The 16,497-nt window shown below is 36.6% G+C and overlaps 1 long non-coding RNA gene and 1 pseudogene across 1 annotated transcript; one reads left to right on the top strand and one right to left on the bottom strand.

Moving 5' to 3' along the window:
• Positions 1 to 4,774: 4,774 nt before the first annotated feature.
• Positions 4,775 to 7,265, top strand: LOC137388595 (uncharacterized). Its single transcript, XR_010977967.1, has 3 exons — positions 4,775 to 5,055; positions 5,576 to 5,684; positions 6,438 to 7,265. It is a non-coding gene; the product is annotated as an uncharacterized lncRNA (long non-coding RNA).
• Positions 7,266 to 11,914: 4,649 nt separating this feature from the next.
• LOC137387893 (uncharacterized) lies at positions 11,915 to 15,983 on the bottom strand (annotated as a pseudogene).
• Positions 15,984 to 16,497: the final 514 nt, after the last annotated feature.

Genomic DNA, 16,497 nt, shown 5'->3' with positions numbered 1-16,497 from the left:
GGATCTAAGGCAGAGAATCACCTTTCCCTAATCACCATATCTCTCCAAAAGTTTTAGTTTTAAATTCAGAACACAGCACAGCAAGATTCCTTCAAGCACTGTTACCTGTTACTGTAAAAAAAAAAAAGAGAAAGAAAAGAGGATGTGGTGGTCCTGGGTCAAGGACACAAGACGTTCTAGGTCAAGGACGTGACGTAATATCCCGGCGCGAGGACGAAGGGATTCATTCTTTGATACACGAGCGGACACGGAGCAAGCAGGGAGAGCTAACTAGAGAGAACAAATACTGATAATATTAACAAGGTGAGCCATTCACTACAAAACCCGAAGTGTTTGTCATAAACTAGTGCTACGAGAAGTTTTATATTGAGCCTTTTATTGACCTTTCAATTCACGCGAGAAAATCGCGTGTCAAAACAATAACCAAACGGATTGACTACGCCATGCAGAGAAACAAACTGATTCCAATCTACGGCGGTTTCTTGATGGCAGCGATTAACTGTTTGTTTTTGAGCTTTTAAGTGCTTGTAATCACATTTGTAATCACTTGTAATCTTTATATCCTGTGCGCTAATATGTTGGGTTTAAATCTTCGGGTATCAAATTTATTGTAGTTTGTTTGTAAAGATACCGTAAATCAAATAAGTCCTCACAAGTAGTCCACAAGTTTCTCAAATCATTTGATACAAGTTGGAAAAAAATAGTCTATAATGTATTATTATATTTCACTGAGTTCTGTAGTGGATAATTTGCTTTACACAAGAACCCACTGACTGATCTATAATATAAAATATGTTAAAGTTAGCGAATTGAAACTGAACATGTTATTCATGAGATTGTGAAACTACACACTCCTCTGACTCTTATTGGATATCCTGACCAATGAGATTGTCTGGAAAGTCATGAAAGTGTTCAGCTGATTTGTCAGTACATTTCAAGTAGGCCTAAAGTAAGGAAACGTTCATTGAGACTTTAAACTTAACACACCAGATTGTTGGCCAAAATTGAGAACCAAAATTGTTCTTTCTAAAAAGTCTCATAAAAACATGAACAACCTGCATGCAGCAATGCTGTGATGATACGCAGCCGTACTGTAATAAGGTCGCTTGTTGAAAATTATAAGCACTATACTATTCCTTTCAGAATCATATGATCTTCACTACCATAATTTAGTCTTTATAATGTACTGTGTAATTAGGACTCAATGCTAAAAAGAAGTCTATTTAAAAGCTATGTTTAAAATAGCGCTGAATACTAGCGACAACCAGTAACACCAACTCTTTTGGTGATAAAAATGTTCAGTTGATGTGTGGCTTAACTCTCTTGCCTACGTTGTCATAAGGCATTAGTTTACTTCTCTCGCCCATTCAATTACTGTGCTAGAAGGAATCAGTGTAAGCCTTTCACTCATTGGGGCTATGTGTCATACAGCATTGTTATATGTTAGCTGACTGACTTACTTCTTGTGTCATAAGGCATTGTTATATGAATCTGAGTGATTTGCTTCCTGCGTCTTAAGGCATCGGTTTATGCTTTTTTCACCTGTTCTAAATGTCATAGCACCAGTCTGTGCTTGTTATTCACTTGTTTCCTGTGTCATATGTCACTAGTGTTAGTCTTTCTTTTTTCTGTTTTAGACAGCTTTAGTGTATGTGTTTTTTTAGCTCTGTAGCCGGTGTCACTATAAGACGTTGAAGTTGTGAGTTGCGTGTCATTCGTTATGGGTGTGCATGCGTGGGTGTGTCATTTTGTCATTGTGTGATCAATGTTGTTAGTATCATTTGTGTCATTTTGTCGTTAGTTTATGTGTGTGCGCATGTGCGTGCGTGCGTGTGTGTCAAGTGACTTAATTGTTTGCGGTGTCAAAATTTAGTCGAAAAGTTACGCAATTTTGAAAAGGGTGCAGAAAGCTTGCAAAAGACCAAGTTGAAGAAGACATGTAAGTGAAAACAAGCAGGTCGCTTTTCTCATTTTCAAGTTTTATTTTTCTCATGACAAAACATGAATAGCAACAGTTGAAAAAAACTACTACACATTATTTCTTCTCGCTATGATTTAAAAAAATTTTCTCACAAAAAATACTGAGTCAGAAAAAAACATGACATTTAAATGTGTCCGATCATGGTCAGTAACGTTTGTTCATAGGAAATGCAGTGGATGGGGGATTCGCTCTAAATTCTCCACTATAGTCACTAAAAATAAAGTCAGGTAGGGTACTCAGACATTGCCTAGAATTTGCACAAAATCAATACACTGCTATATCCGTTTATAATCACAATATCAAGGAAATTTCCTTCATTAAAATGTTTGGTTATTTATACAGAATTTATTTGCACATCATTTTAAAATTGTTTTTACTTTTTAACAAGGTCACAAAGTTTCTAATTGCAACAAATATTAAAATCACATAAAAATTTAAAGGACATAGCAAAATAACAATGGTTAAAACATTTTCTGTTTGGGTGAGTTTTGGTGAAAAATGATAGCAATAGCTGACTGAGTGATTTATTTTTCAACATTAAAAAATTTACAAATACCCACCGCATCTTTACTTTGACCTCACGAGAACGACAGTGGAAGTAAGCGGTGAGAGCTCCTCCAAAGACAATCAAAAATGCAGCAGTAGCCGTCCCAGCGATATATATCAATGCTGTGATCAAAATAAAATGCTTTCAGTTTTGACACTTTAGATACATGCTTTTCATTTCTTTTATGTTCTATTTAACAAAGTTAAAACCAAAAGGTCAGGCTTTACTTGTCAGAAATCCTGTGGACCACATAATCCAGCTAAATTATATGACTATCGGAGGATGAATACTTATAATAACGTTTTGATTAAAAGAGAAAATGGTTCTAATTATGTGCTCAAGTGACAGTGTTAATGATATAGGTCAACAAGAAAAAGCAGCACCTTAAGGAGTCATCATTTCAGTCATTTATGAATATTTCTTGACTTTTCAACATTTTGTTTTTCTTGTTTACTTTTTCTCGTGGACTAAATCTTGATTTAAAGTTGACACTGTTAAACTGGACAAATAATTTATACACGGAACTGAATAAAATTTCTGTATTTTTAATTTGTGTCAACTTTGGTTTCAAAAAAATTTCTTTTCAAATAACTTTTTCATAATAGAAAATGCTGAATAGGATATGTTTTCTGTATGAAGCATAAATTATGGCAAACAATATTATAAATGGATTAAAGACCTTTTCATGTGTTAGACTTTGCTGTTGTGGTGTTGTCACATGGGTTTTAGTAACTGCAAGATCTAACGTATTAAAAATATTTCACCAATGAATATTTATGATTCAAAATAGATTTACCGTGTTTTCAACATTGTATTATTGTGTGTCGATAGAAAAAACTCTTACGCTTGAAGCCAAAAATAATGTTAATACTTACCTACGATGTTAACATTTTTCTCGCTAGTGGTTTTTATATACGAGTGTGTTGTAGTACTAGCTTGAGGCTCTGTAATAACGCAAAAGAAGCTACATGTAGTATAAATTAATCACGTGTTACATTGATTGGCTTACTCGTTTCCAAAGACATACACAGTCACAAACGCTAACAGTGTTGATCAATACGCATTAATATATGAATATAATAGTTATATAATTGCATAGCACAATACTAATGTAATGGGGGGTTGTTTTTATCTGTCCTGCAACTACCACAGGCTTGTATCTGCAGGGCCTGTACCACAGGCTTAAAAAGCATTTTGTTCACCTGAAACTGAAACGCATTTTTAAAGTTTTAAATTGCTTAATTTTTTGTTTTGGTAAGAGACTGTTTTGGTAATTCTTTTAACTTATAAAAACAATAATAATAATAAAGGGGTTTTATGACTTGAATCATAAAATTTATCTAAACGGCTTTATAAGTTTCAATATTTTGCTAAACTCACTTCATTGGATCTTCAAACAGGGAAAAAAAAACTCTTTGCCTCAAAATTAATGACTGCACATTAACTGTGTTAGTTTTTTTATTTATAATTTTTCCCTTTTTACTTGTAACGCTTACTGGGTTATTTTGTACCAATGATTACTGTAGTTTTAAATTAGGTTAAGAAGCTTGCACATCTTTGCCATCAATTTAAATTAACTTTTGCTTGTTTGTTTATATATTTTACGTAGTTTGTTCTGCAACGGACAAAAGAAAAAAACAGCATATGTTTAAAGAATAGAGAAAACATAATATCATTATGCTTTATTATTCATCTTGAGGTGTTGACTGATGTTCTAAAAAAAGAATCAAGAAGATTGACCAACCAGAAGCTGAGATATAGCCAGCCAAACACAGGTCTACCAAAAAAAATAAGTGTTTTAGTAATCATCAATATATGACGTATGAAATGGACTTGTGTGCCATTGGTCAACTAAGCCAACTAATGCGCTCTCCTATAACAATCACGGCGTTTTAATTGGTTTAATCCCTAGAAGTATAGAACAATCAAATTGGACCTAACAATCATCGCTCCTAGAATTCCGAACCAGTTCCTCTGACGTGTAGATTAGTTTTAGCATAAAATAATTACACGCATCTATTATTTCGCAACATTTCGCTATCTTGCTAGTTCAGCTCAGTTTTGTTGTTCTCCTACTAGTCAGAGAGCAGGACAACCCTATCTGTCATAAAAATAATTTCTATTATTTTTCTCAACTTATGCAATATGATGCGTGCAAAAGATTCTTCAGTATTTATATATTGCCTGTTTGAACGTTGCACTCTGTAACCTCGTTGCTTATATACTTTCATGTTTAAATTAGATCTCATCAAATGGCGGAGGCGTAATAAACAAGTCGATCATTGTTGCCATTGTGACAAGGAATCTCACAGACTGCGATTGGATGATTGGAACAAAACGTCATAACCCGCCAGATTCCTTAGAAATGGCGGCTCAAAATAGTACAATGTGCTGCGTACATTGTGTGCCCAAGCTTCTAACCTCAAGTGATTTAGTAATTCTATCATCTCAACAGATAAAAAACGGTAACCGAACGTGTTGACCCCTATAAGTTCAACGATTTGGAACCATTTTCAACTATTGCTAGGTAAGCAGAACTAATTAATTTCATGATCAAACAAAGACCTCGTTCGTTCACCGCGATAGCCATTAATTCATTGTTATTGAATATCAAGAACGATGTGCATATTAATATGATGATTAAATCACTATTGACTGACAATAAATTCTAAGCAACTAACAAATGTCATCACGGACCATATTTTACATGTGGTGTGGTTAAATATTCCATTGTATCTTGTTGTTTTATTCGTTTGAATTTGAGGATCATGATGATCTGTCAATCAAGGCCAATCTACCTTACATGATTTGAGCTGAAAACCTAACATGAGGAAACGCTCAGATTCAACTCAATAATAAGCTATTAATTTTTTACTACTTTCTTGTCGTGTGATCTGCCTACTAGATCCCAGTGGATTATTATATGAATCAGATTTGATATTATATTATTGACACCAACCATAACTCGCCACATCTCCAGCCCTGACCCTAGTTTGTATTTGGCATAGCCAAAAAAAGGTGGGCTCTACAACTGAAATGTTTTATAGAGCACTCAGAGATTTGATGGACAGAGGTGATGTGCTTCAAGCGCATCAAAATTGTTACATTAAGTTCACCCATAGAAGAAACTTGAAGAGGGCACATCCTGAACAACCAGTAAGTTTAATGACTTGTTGTGTGAGACACAGCGTCGTAGCTTCTCGACTGCCTGTCCCTACCAACTTTCTCACTGAAAACTATCAAAGTTTAAATACTGAAATGTTGAATAAGATCACACTGGAGTTCATCCTGCAGCCACATTACAAACTGATGTTGCCTTTTGATGACCTTCATGCAGCTGTATGATTATTATGTAACTGATATTTTGGTTAGTTTTAAAATTTTATATAGTGTCATGCAGATCTTATACTGTATTATTACATTATATTCTGGTGTATTATATTACAATAACTGTATTATGTTGTATTGAACTGCGTTGCAGTAAATTGTTTTATAGGATTTATGTGTCGCATTATGTTGTGTGACACTATATATTAATACATATTTCATTGTATTTTAATCTATTGAGTTATATTTTATTATTATAGTGCTCACATATCAAAATTTTATTACCTTACAGAAGTATGCGATGTATGAGTTAACTAAATATTGTTGTGGCAAGAGCTGAAGGGTGTACATCTATTCCTTTCATGTAGGGCTATGCACATTGCCTACACATCAAGATCAGTCCTGTACCTCTTCCTATTTTTAAGTTTTAAATTTATACCTACATGCTTTGATAGATCGTCTTTTTCTGATAGGTTATGATGGATAAATATTGCACCATAAATGTAAGCTCTTATATGTCTTTATGATAATTTTGTATTTTGAACTCATTGTATGTAATGGATGTGATTTTTTACTTTGTAGTCAGCCGCCAAGGACTCAATATGACAGACATTTCTCGTCATCATCTTATCCACTGGTCTGACAGGAACCTCTTCATACTCTTTACAATGGGACCTGTACAACTACTGATTGACAGGCTATACTGTATACCTCATTGGGTACACTGGTTGTGACGCAGACTAACGAATTTAATGTTTAATATTTTAAATGAAATTATTATATTGCTGAGCAACACGTGACAAGCATAAAGTATTTATTATGCTTCTCTTAGTGCTTTTCGTCGGTACATGTTATTTCTTTTTTATTTAACTGACATGTATGAAATCTCTTGCTTAGTTTTAGATTTATTGTACGAGTAGTGTGCTAAAACAATATTGGTGCAGTATGTTCGATGACAACTTAATTTATGGATGATTAATTAATATCATAGGACTTTGTATGTGTATTTTGATACATTGTATGATAATTATATTATATAGCATGCTTACCAAGGTACACAGTCTGTTTATCATGATACATCGAAAACTCTCAATCGATTCTAGAAAGCATTTTGCAAAGTATTCAATAAAACCATTAAATAAAATCTTAAAGCTCATCATCACTGTCCATATGATTACCATCTTCAACCTCGTCGTTCATTTCATTGCTGCAGTCTACGCAGACACATAGACTTGTGCAAACTAAAGATGCAGTTTTGCATTATCATCGGCTTTCACATCTACTCTTTTTTGCATGAGCAACTAGTTCAATGGACAAACTGCCTGGGAATCGCTCTGTGTCCATCAGGAAACCACTGCACAGAATTCTTAATCGTCTTTACTCCAGCCATGATTTGTGGGATCAGGTGGCATAATTAGTAGGAGACTGGATTAATAATGACTAGGTCACAAATATGCTAGAAATATTAAGCCACCATAAAACTCATCTTCCACTTGTTGAGACAAAAATGTTCTGTGGCCCCAAACAAAAATGTTAGGTCTTCAGCTCAAATCATGTAGATTGGCCTTGATTGATAGATCATCATGATCATCAAATTCAAACGAACAAAACAGCAAGATACAATGGAATATTTAACCACATCACATGTAAAATCTGGTCTGTGATATGATCTGTTAGTTGCTTTGAATTTATTGTCAGTCAATAGTAATTGAATCATCATATTCATATGGACATCGTTCTTAATATTCAATGACAATGAATTAATGGCTATCGCGGTGAACGAACCATGTCTTCGGTTTGATCATGAAATTAATTAGTTCTGCTTACCTAGCAATAGTTGTAAATGGTTCCAAATGGTTGAACCTATAATGGTCAGCGCGTTCAGTTATCGTTTTTATCTGTTGAGGTGATAAAACTACTAAATCACTTGAGATTAGTAGCTCAGGCACGCAGTGTACGCAACTCATGCTACTAGTTTGGCCGCTATTACTAAGCATTCTGGCGGATTATGACGTTTTGTTCCAATCATCCAATCGCAGTCTGTGAAATTCCTTGTCACAATGGCAACAATGATCGACTTGTTTATTACGCCTCCGCCATTTGATGAGATGTAATTTAAACATGAAAGTATATAAGCAACGAGGTTACAGAGTGCAACGTTCAAACAGGCAATATATAAATACTGAAGAATCTTTTGCACGCATCATATTGCATAAGTTGAGAAAAATAATAACAACTCACAATTGAGTTACTCTGCTCCTAGACTATACTTAGCTTCCCTATTCAGACTCATCTTTAGCGTTGTTCAGATTTTTTAACTACAGCTAATAAATGGAATCAATTAAATCAATCATCAATCTCGGTTATCATTTGGAATTTTCTACAAATTATATTAGTTACATCATTTATTCTATACGCAGTTATATTATTATTTTGTATAATATGCATTATGAATATGATATAAACTAGAAATTCCACTGTCATACAGCCCACGACCAAAGTGATATTGGAAAAAAGAAAGGGTACTGATGGTTGAGAAATGCAATATTAGCAGTCAAATAGGATAACTGCAATGGTAGCTGTAATGTACTGGGTGTTATTATATACAACAAATAGCAATAATGAAAGGAAAAGATTATATGTTTATATCTCTCCTCCTGCAAAAAAAAGGAATATTGGCCAATATTAGAAGTAAAATGCACTGATATTATTAGAATAACCAATATTATTTATATAGTAATAATAGAAAACCAATGCACAATTTTGTTTACATTTCAAAACGGCATAGCTAACAATATCACGAAGTTGCGATATTTATGTAGTAATCCAAACTTATAATTAATTATTGCAATAATCTTATTAGAACCGTTAGAAAAAATATCATCGTCATGCCTTTACTTACACTGCGTTAGACTTTTAGAAAGTCTGTACTACGTAGTCATTGTTCTGTAGTCATCCAAACTTATAATTAATTATTGTAATAATTTCATAAGAAACGTTAAAAAATATCATCGTCATTTGCTTTACTTATACTGCGTTGGACATCAGTTAGAATGAGAAAGTATTCAATGCGTTGGCAAATGAAAATGAAAAAATTGAAATCGGCAAAACTGAAACAATTTCTGTACTCCTATGTTAATTGCCAAAACCTTCGGCAATTCGACAATGCTATAGACTGGTGAAAAGTGCACGTTATTTTTTCGTGAAATGCGCAAGACTTCATCGTTCTATTATCTGTCGCTCGGCGTTTCAATTTTCGGTCTTAACTTTTATTAAACCAAGCTTTTCAAGTGTTTTGTGGCGATTTTCGTTGAAATTAATCTGTCTCTTTGTGTATAATCCGATCAGATGGGTAAGTTTTAAGATAATACCGACGGTTTAAAAAGACTTGGTAACATATTTAAATAGGTTTAAATGTGTTTTGTATCGTTATTATACTTTAACGACTTTACATAACTATGCTTAAATTTGTTGATGAAATTTCTTGACGAGGGTTCGTCTCATTGTTGATGAATAATTTTCGTAAGTTGTGTGCACATGCATTTATCATACAAACTCCCACACTTCGCTCCGCTCGTTTGGTCGTGGGATCATAAAAAATAATCATAGATAAGATAATAGATCAATAGAAAAATCAAAGCAAAAGTTATGGTTTTCTTTTCTTATAGCAAGAGCAGCACGGTCAAGTTAGTCTTTTTAAAATTATAGCTGTAGTGAACTTCCAGTCTGTTAATAGTGACGATAATCATGAAAATCAACTGAATGCTGCAGTAGATACACAGTAGAAGAATGCTGCAGTAGATACACAGTAGAAAAATGATGAAGGAACAAAAGTCCCATTCCTATTTCTTATTTTAAACAAACTGCAACTCGCGGATATCGCATATAGACTATACACGCGCCGTTCGTTGAACATATGATCTTCGGAGCATATCCGTGGAGATTGAGTTAAAATTTGAAGCACAATAGTCAAAATCTGCTCTTCTGCTTTGAAAAATCATGGCGAGGGGTTGTGGGCAAATGCCTTTACCACACAATGTTTGGATGATTTTCCTGAGAAACCAGAGCTAGTATGTAAATTATTTACTATCGCGAGAAGCGTTTCACATCTCGTAGCCAAAACAATCATTATACATAACGGCGGTAAGGGTGCGCAACTCCGGCACATGACCATTAAGTTGATTTAAACGTCACAGTTTTCGGGATTTTCGAAGGGTTTTCCTCTGATTCTTTATTAGGTAGACCTGTGTTTGGCTGTCTATATCTCAGCTTCTAGTGGGTCAATCTCCTTGATTATTTTTTAGAACATCAGTCAACACCTCAAGATAACTAATAAAGCATAATAATATTATGTTTTCTCTATTCTTTAAAGTAAAGTGAAACAGTTATTAGATACCCCAAATATCCTTACATGCTGTTTCTCTCATATTTGTATACAAAGAAAAAACAATATTCTTGAGAATAAATATGGTGCTCTCGTTTTTGAAATAAAATTTAGAAGCTAGCACTGAATTATTGCTATATGCTATATAGAATTTATTATGTATTACAATGCAAAACTGAACATCAGTTTTTACGTTCAGTGGAAATTATGTAATAGGAAGTGTATGTTGCAGTGATCTCTATTGTACTTACAGTGATCTCTACTGTACTTACAGTGATCTCCACTGTACTTACAGTGATCTCTACTGTACTTGTTTAGTTTCCATTAAATAGAAAAAATAAAGGCTCTCACAGAAATGTTGTGATCCCTGAACCACAGCTGCTTAAGTTGCTCACAGTTACTTACGAATATAGTACATTGATGTCAAGGAAAATGATTCTTACCCTTCCTGCATCAATATAATGGTTACTAGGCAAATGTTGTATTGTTGTAATTTACAACAAAAACAACATTTACCATTCTAACTTTTAAACGCCATATCATGAAAAAAGTGTTTTCTTTTGTGCAGGTCAAGTGAATTAGGAGAAAAAAGAATACCACTGTAAAGGTTTGAAACCTTTCCAAACAGCTCGAAATTTTAAATTTTATATTGTGAAAAAAGTGTATTGCTGGAATTAATCGGGAGGGAAAATAAAGCTGTAATGGTGTTTGAATATTAAATCATTAGCAAGTAATGGCTAAATATTGTCTGTTTTGCTACGATTACAATGAAAAATTATTTAGTTTACGATTATATGATTTCAGTTGGTTTCAGTGTTGGCATCATAAAGCGAAAATATCGAATAGACATATAGAGTATGTCACAAAGTGGGGATGCAATGTGACAGGTTCGAGATATCTGGTGTTGTGATTGTATCCTGATGTCTGCACAAGACTAAGAGTTAAGACGTCCAGGTGTAATATTGCGGCTAACTATGTATAAGTAATATAGTGTCTATATAATAATATGCCGAGGATTGCTGTGAGAGTATAAAATAATCCTTTATTGCTGACTTGTAGACATGTACAATGTAACCTGAATTGTTATGAACTGCCATGTATTAGCTGCAGTCAGACTATTTTTACCTTCTTACAATTATTCTAGAAAATTTCAGAAAACCCATTCAGGAAAAATCTAGTAGTAGAACAATATTCTAAATTTATGATCATGACTCATCAAAACATGTACATCTACATATATAGAGGGCTAATCATAATCCACTGAACTACTACTGTATGATTCATCAGCGTATTGCGCAATAACTATTGTCATGCTATTACTTTGTTTACAATACTACATGTATACTATATACAGTACTCAGAATCTGTGACAACTCCCCATTCAAGAGGAAATTTATAGTCAAATTTCCAGCATTAACATTCTGAGTCTAGTCTGCTCATGTAGTCCGCTCCGGCGTTGTCTTTCCCTTTGATCGATTCCACCGTCATGCGATAATCCTGTAGGTATAGTGCCCATCTCATCACTCTGCTGTTCTCATACTTTGCTTGATTGATGTAGGTTAGTGGTTGGTGATCTGTTTATAGTATGAACTCCACGCCGTAGAGATATGGTAGATATTTCTTTACAGCCCATACAATTGCCAGGCACTCTTTCCCTATTGTTGAGTAGTTCCTTTCACAGTCCAGTAGTTTTTGCTAGCATAGCTGACAGAAAATAGCTTTCCATCATGTTCCTGTAGTAGTACACTCCGAGTCCAGTGTCCGACTCGTCAGTCCTTAGGGTGAACTGCTTCGTCATGTCTGGTAGTTTCAGAACTGGTTTCTCGGTTATGGTCGCTCTTAGTTTCCAGTATGCCTTCTCTTGTGCATCTGTCCAGATAACTTTATTAGGTTGTCCTTTTTTAGTCAAGTCCGACATAGGACTTGCTATCGCCGCGTAATTTGGGACGAACTCTCGGTAATAGCCAGTCAATCTTAGAAACGACCATACTTGAGTCTTGGTCCGAAGCCTTGGAGCTTCAGTGATTTTCTCCACGTTGTCTTCCATCAGTTTCAGTTCTCCCTGATCAATCTTGTGACCTCTATAGAACTCTATTGTGAACTCTATAGATGTTCCATCGAGGTAGCATTTCGTTGGTTTGATTGTGAGCTGTGCCTTGGCCAAACGGGTGAATAGTTCTCTCAGTGCGTCCATGTGATCCTCCCATTTGGCAGTGTGTATGATGAGGTCATCGATGTAGTTGTTTACTCCTGGTAAATCCTGTAATAGCTTCTTCATGCCACGTACAAATGGGGTACAAATGTTGCTCCAGTGTTGACCATTCTAAACGGCATCCTGATGAACTCGTGTTGTCCATCTGGAGTGACAAATGCAGTCTTTGGTATGTCACTCTTCTCTACAGGAATTTGCCAGTAGCCCTTAGTTAGATCTACCTTTGAGAAGTAGTGATCACCGCTCATCTTTTAAAAGAGATCGCTTGCTGTTGTCATTGGCTCTGGATCGAACACTGTTATTTTGTTTAAGTTCTGGTAGTCAGCACATAGTCGATTGGATCCATCAGGCTTTTTCACGAGTACGACTGGTGATGCATATGGAGAGTTTGATTCTCTGATGATCCCTGTGTTCAACATATCAGTTATATCTTCTCTAAGTGATTCCCTCACCGCGTAAGGTAATGTGTAGGGTTTAGATTTGATAGGCTTGTTACTGGTTAGAGTAATCGGATGTTTGATGAGATTGCAGTTTCCCGGTCTGTCTGTGAATATATCTGTGTAGTCCTTGACGATGCCGGTAATCTGCTCTCTCTGCTCCTTAGATATATTTTCTCCCACCTTCAGATCTTTCACAGTTCCGACTGACTTTCCCGAATACAACTCCACCAGTGTGCCTTCCTCTTCTTCTACTTCTCCGAGACCAGCTACCTCAGTTATTTTCTTTTCACTATCTCTCATGTAGTATTTTTTCAGCATGTTAGCGTGGTAGGTTCGGCTTTTACCTTTGACCTGAACTCGGTATGCGTTCATCCCGACCTTTTCTATGTTGCATGGTCCCTGCTAGCGCATTAGTAACTTGTTGTGGTTAGTAGGGAGCAGGATGAGAACTTTGTCACTTACTTGAAATTCCCTATTCTTTGCCTTCTTGTCGAAGTAAAGCTTGTACCTTTGCTTATTTCCTTCTAGCGCTTTCTGGGCCAACTCTATCGTATCTTCCAGCTTAGCACGCAGATTAAACACGTGTTGGTAGCTACTCTTGTTCTCTCCATCGGCATCATCCTGTGTCCATAACTGTCATAGAATATCCATCGGCCCTCGTACTGTCCTTCGGTACAACAGCTCGAATGATGAGAATCTAGTAGATTCTTGTGGGGCCTCTCTGTAGGCAAATAGTGCTGAGTTTATGTATCTGTACTACTGCCTTGGCTCCTGGTGGCATAACTTTTTCAGCATTGACTTCAGTGTGCCATTGAATCGCTCCACCAGTCCACTAGCCATAGCATGGTAAGGAGTTGTCGGCATCTGCTTCATGCCGAGCAGTCTGGCGAACTCTTCCATGTACTCAGATATGAATTGTGTCCCTTGATCACTGATTACTTCTTCAGGCATTCCAGCCCGACTGTAAATGGCGATTAGAGCTTCAGCCACTGCTTCTGAGCTTATCTCTTTTAGTGGAACAGCCTCAGGGTATCGAGTAGCATAGTCCACCAGAGTTAGTATATATCTATGCCCTTTTTCACTCGGAGGATTAATCAGTCCGATAAAGTCGACAGCGCAGCTCTTGAATGGAGTCTCAATCAGTGGAGTCCGCTGTAGGGGAACCTTTTGTACTGAACCTTTCTTTACAGTGCGTTGACAGATGTTGCAGGATCAACAGAATCTCGTAACCTCATCATGTAGACCTGGCCAGAAGAAGTTGGTTAAGATTCGATCAGTAGTTTTACGGATTCCCAGATGTTCACTCAATATAGAATTGTGGGCATGTCTCATCACAGTGACATGTAGAGTTTTTGGTACAACTACTTGTTTTATCGACTGTCCGCTGTTGTACTCTGGGTGATAATATTCACGATAAAGGATGTCCTTCTTTACCATGAACCTTGTTTGTTGTTCGCCTTTTGTTATTGCTTCTATAGCGTTATACAGCCTCTTTAGAGAGTCGTCTTCTCTCTGCGACTTGATGCGGTCTTCTCTGTTTACTTCGATATCTTCATTGCTGACAACTGATAGTGGTTTTTCTCCTTGTTTTTTCTTGATGGCTTGTGCGCGTGTAACCACGGAACACTCCTGACCCTGTTCCGGTAGTGGATCACATGGGGATCGAGCGCCTGGAATATTTCCAAGCATTAGATCGTGAATGGACGTCTCCATAACCATCGCCGTTACATCTCTCCGATAGAATGGTGTGTCGATGCTGATTTTAGCAAATGGCAGTTTTCTAGCAGTTTTTCCGTTTTTCAGTCTTTCCTCTCCTGCGCACTGATCAGTCTTTACCAGCGATTTCTTGACCACCGCTGTGGTGCATCCAGTATCTCTAATCATCTCCACCTGCTTACCATTTACATAACCTCCAACCAGGTTTACTCCATTCTCCATTTTACCAACTTTACTGTTACAACATGCTACTTGTACGTAACGCTTCCCACTTAGCTTAATTTCATCCGTATTTTGTCCTTCTGGATTTGTCTCCCCTTCAGCCACACCCGCCTTGTGCATAAGTGTTCTGAGTCTCCGACAGTCAGCTGTGTTATGGTTAATCACTTGCAGCGTGAGTAGTATTTCTGAGGCTTCTTATTACACTGTTTTGCAATATCCCCCTTTTCGTTACAACTGTGGCAGGTGATGGTTGTCTCATTTGGAGTTGTCTTCCTTATGAATGACATCTTATGACTATGAGCTGTCAGGTATCGGTCGGCAGCTTCAGCCAACTTGTCACAGCTGTCAAATTTCATCTCCTTTAGATGTACAGCAAGATCCGTAGGACATGCCGCTATGAACTGTTCTCGCAAGTTGAGTTCTTTCAGGTTTTTGCAGTTCGATAGCTCCACTCACTTGTCAATGTAGGTATTGAGTCGAACTAGAAATTGTTGTGGTGTTTCGTCGTGCTCGGCTTTACTCTCTCTGAATCGCTTTCTGTAGCTTTCCTCCGTGAGATTGCAGCGTTTCAACAGAGCTTCCTTCACCTGATTGTAGTCCTTCCTATTCTCTGCTGCCATTCTAGTGTAAGTCTCTGTAGCCTTACCTTTGAGATATTGGCTCAAATGGAATGACCATTCAGCTTTATCCCACTGATAGCTTTCAGCTATCCATTCAAATCGCTGCAGGTAACTATCCATGTCGTCTGTTTTCTCATCAAATACCAGTAGTTTTGGTCTAGGCATGTTGCTAACCTGCTCCAGTCCTGTACTCTCATTTTTGGAGTCGTCTATCCTAATATTCTTCACTTCCAGTTTTTTCATCTCGAGCTCATGCGCTAACCTCTTTTCTTCTATCTCTCTTTGCATCTCCAACTCTCTTGCTTGTTTCTGGCTGTCTATCTCCATTTGCTTCATTTGCATTTTGAGTTGTCTGTCCTCAGCTTCAGCCTCTTTTTTGGCTTCTCGTTCCATTTGTCTCTCCTCGCGTTCAATCTCCGCTGCGAACTTTGGTTCGTTCTCTTCAATGAATTTGGCTAGCTCAGCATCCTTTAATCCGAGCTTCCCACCCATACCCATTGCCCTCCGCATACTGCTCATACTAGTCTCCGCCATTACTGACTGTCTTTTGGTACTCTTTATGTCTTGCGTGAGTTAAACTGATATAATCCTGATCAACAGTAGATATTCCCGGAGCAGCCCTCAAGTTTGTCACAAAGTGGTGATGCAATGTGACAGGTTCGAGATATCTGGTGTTGTGATTGTATCCTGATGTCTGCACAAGACTAAGAGTTAAGACGTCTGGGTGTAATATTGCGGCTAACTATGTATAAGTAATATAGTGTCTATATAATAATATGCCGAGGATTGCTGTGAGAGTATAAAATAATCCTTTATTGCTGACTTGTAGACATGTACAATGTAACCTGAATTGTTATGAACTGCCATGTATTAGCTGCAGTCAGACTATTTTTACCTTCTTACAATTATTCTAGAAAATTTCAGAAAACCCATTCAGGAAAAATCTAGTAGTAGAACAATATTCTAAATTTATGATCATGACTCATCAAAACATGTACATCTACATATATAGAGGGCTAATCATAATCCACTGAACTACTACTGTATG

Source organism: Watersipora subatra, chromosome 2, assembly GCF_963576615.1.
Source record: "Watersipora subatra chromosome 2, tzWatSuba1.1, whole genome shotgun sequence".
In the NCBI taxonomy this organism is placed as follows: domain Eukaryota; kingdom Metazoa; phylum Bryozoa; class Gymnolaemata; order Cheilostomatida; family Watersiporidae; genus Watersipora; species Watersipora subatra.
Note: the sequence above shows the minus strand (reverse complement) of the source record. Positions and strands in the feature narration are given on the sequence as shown.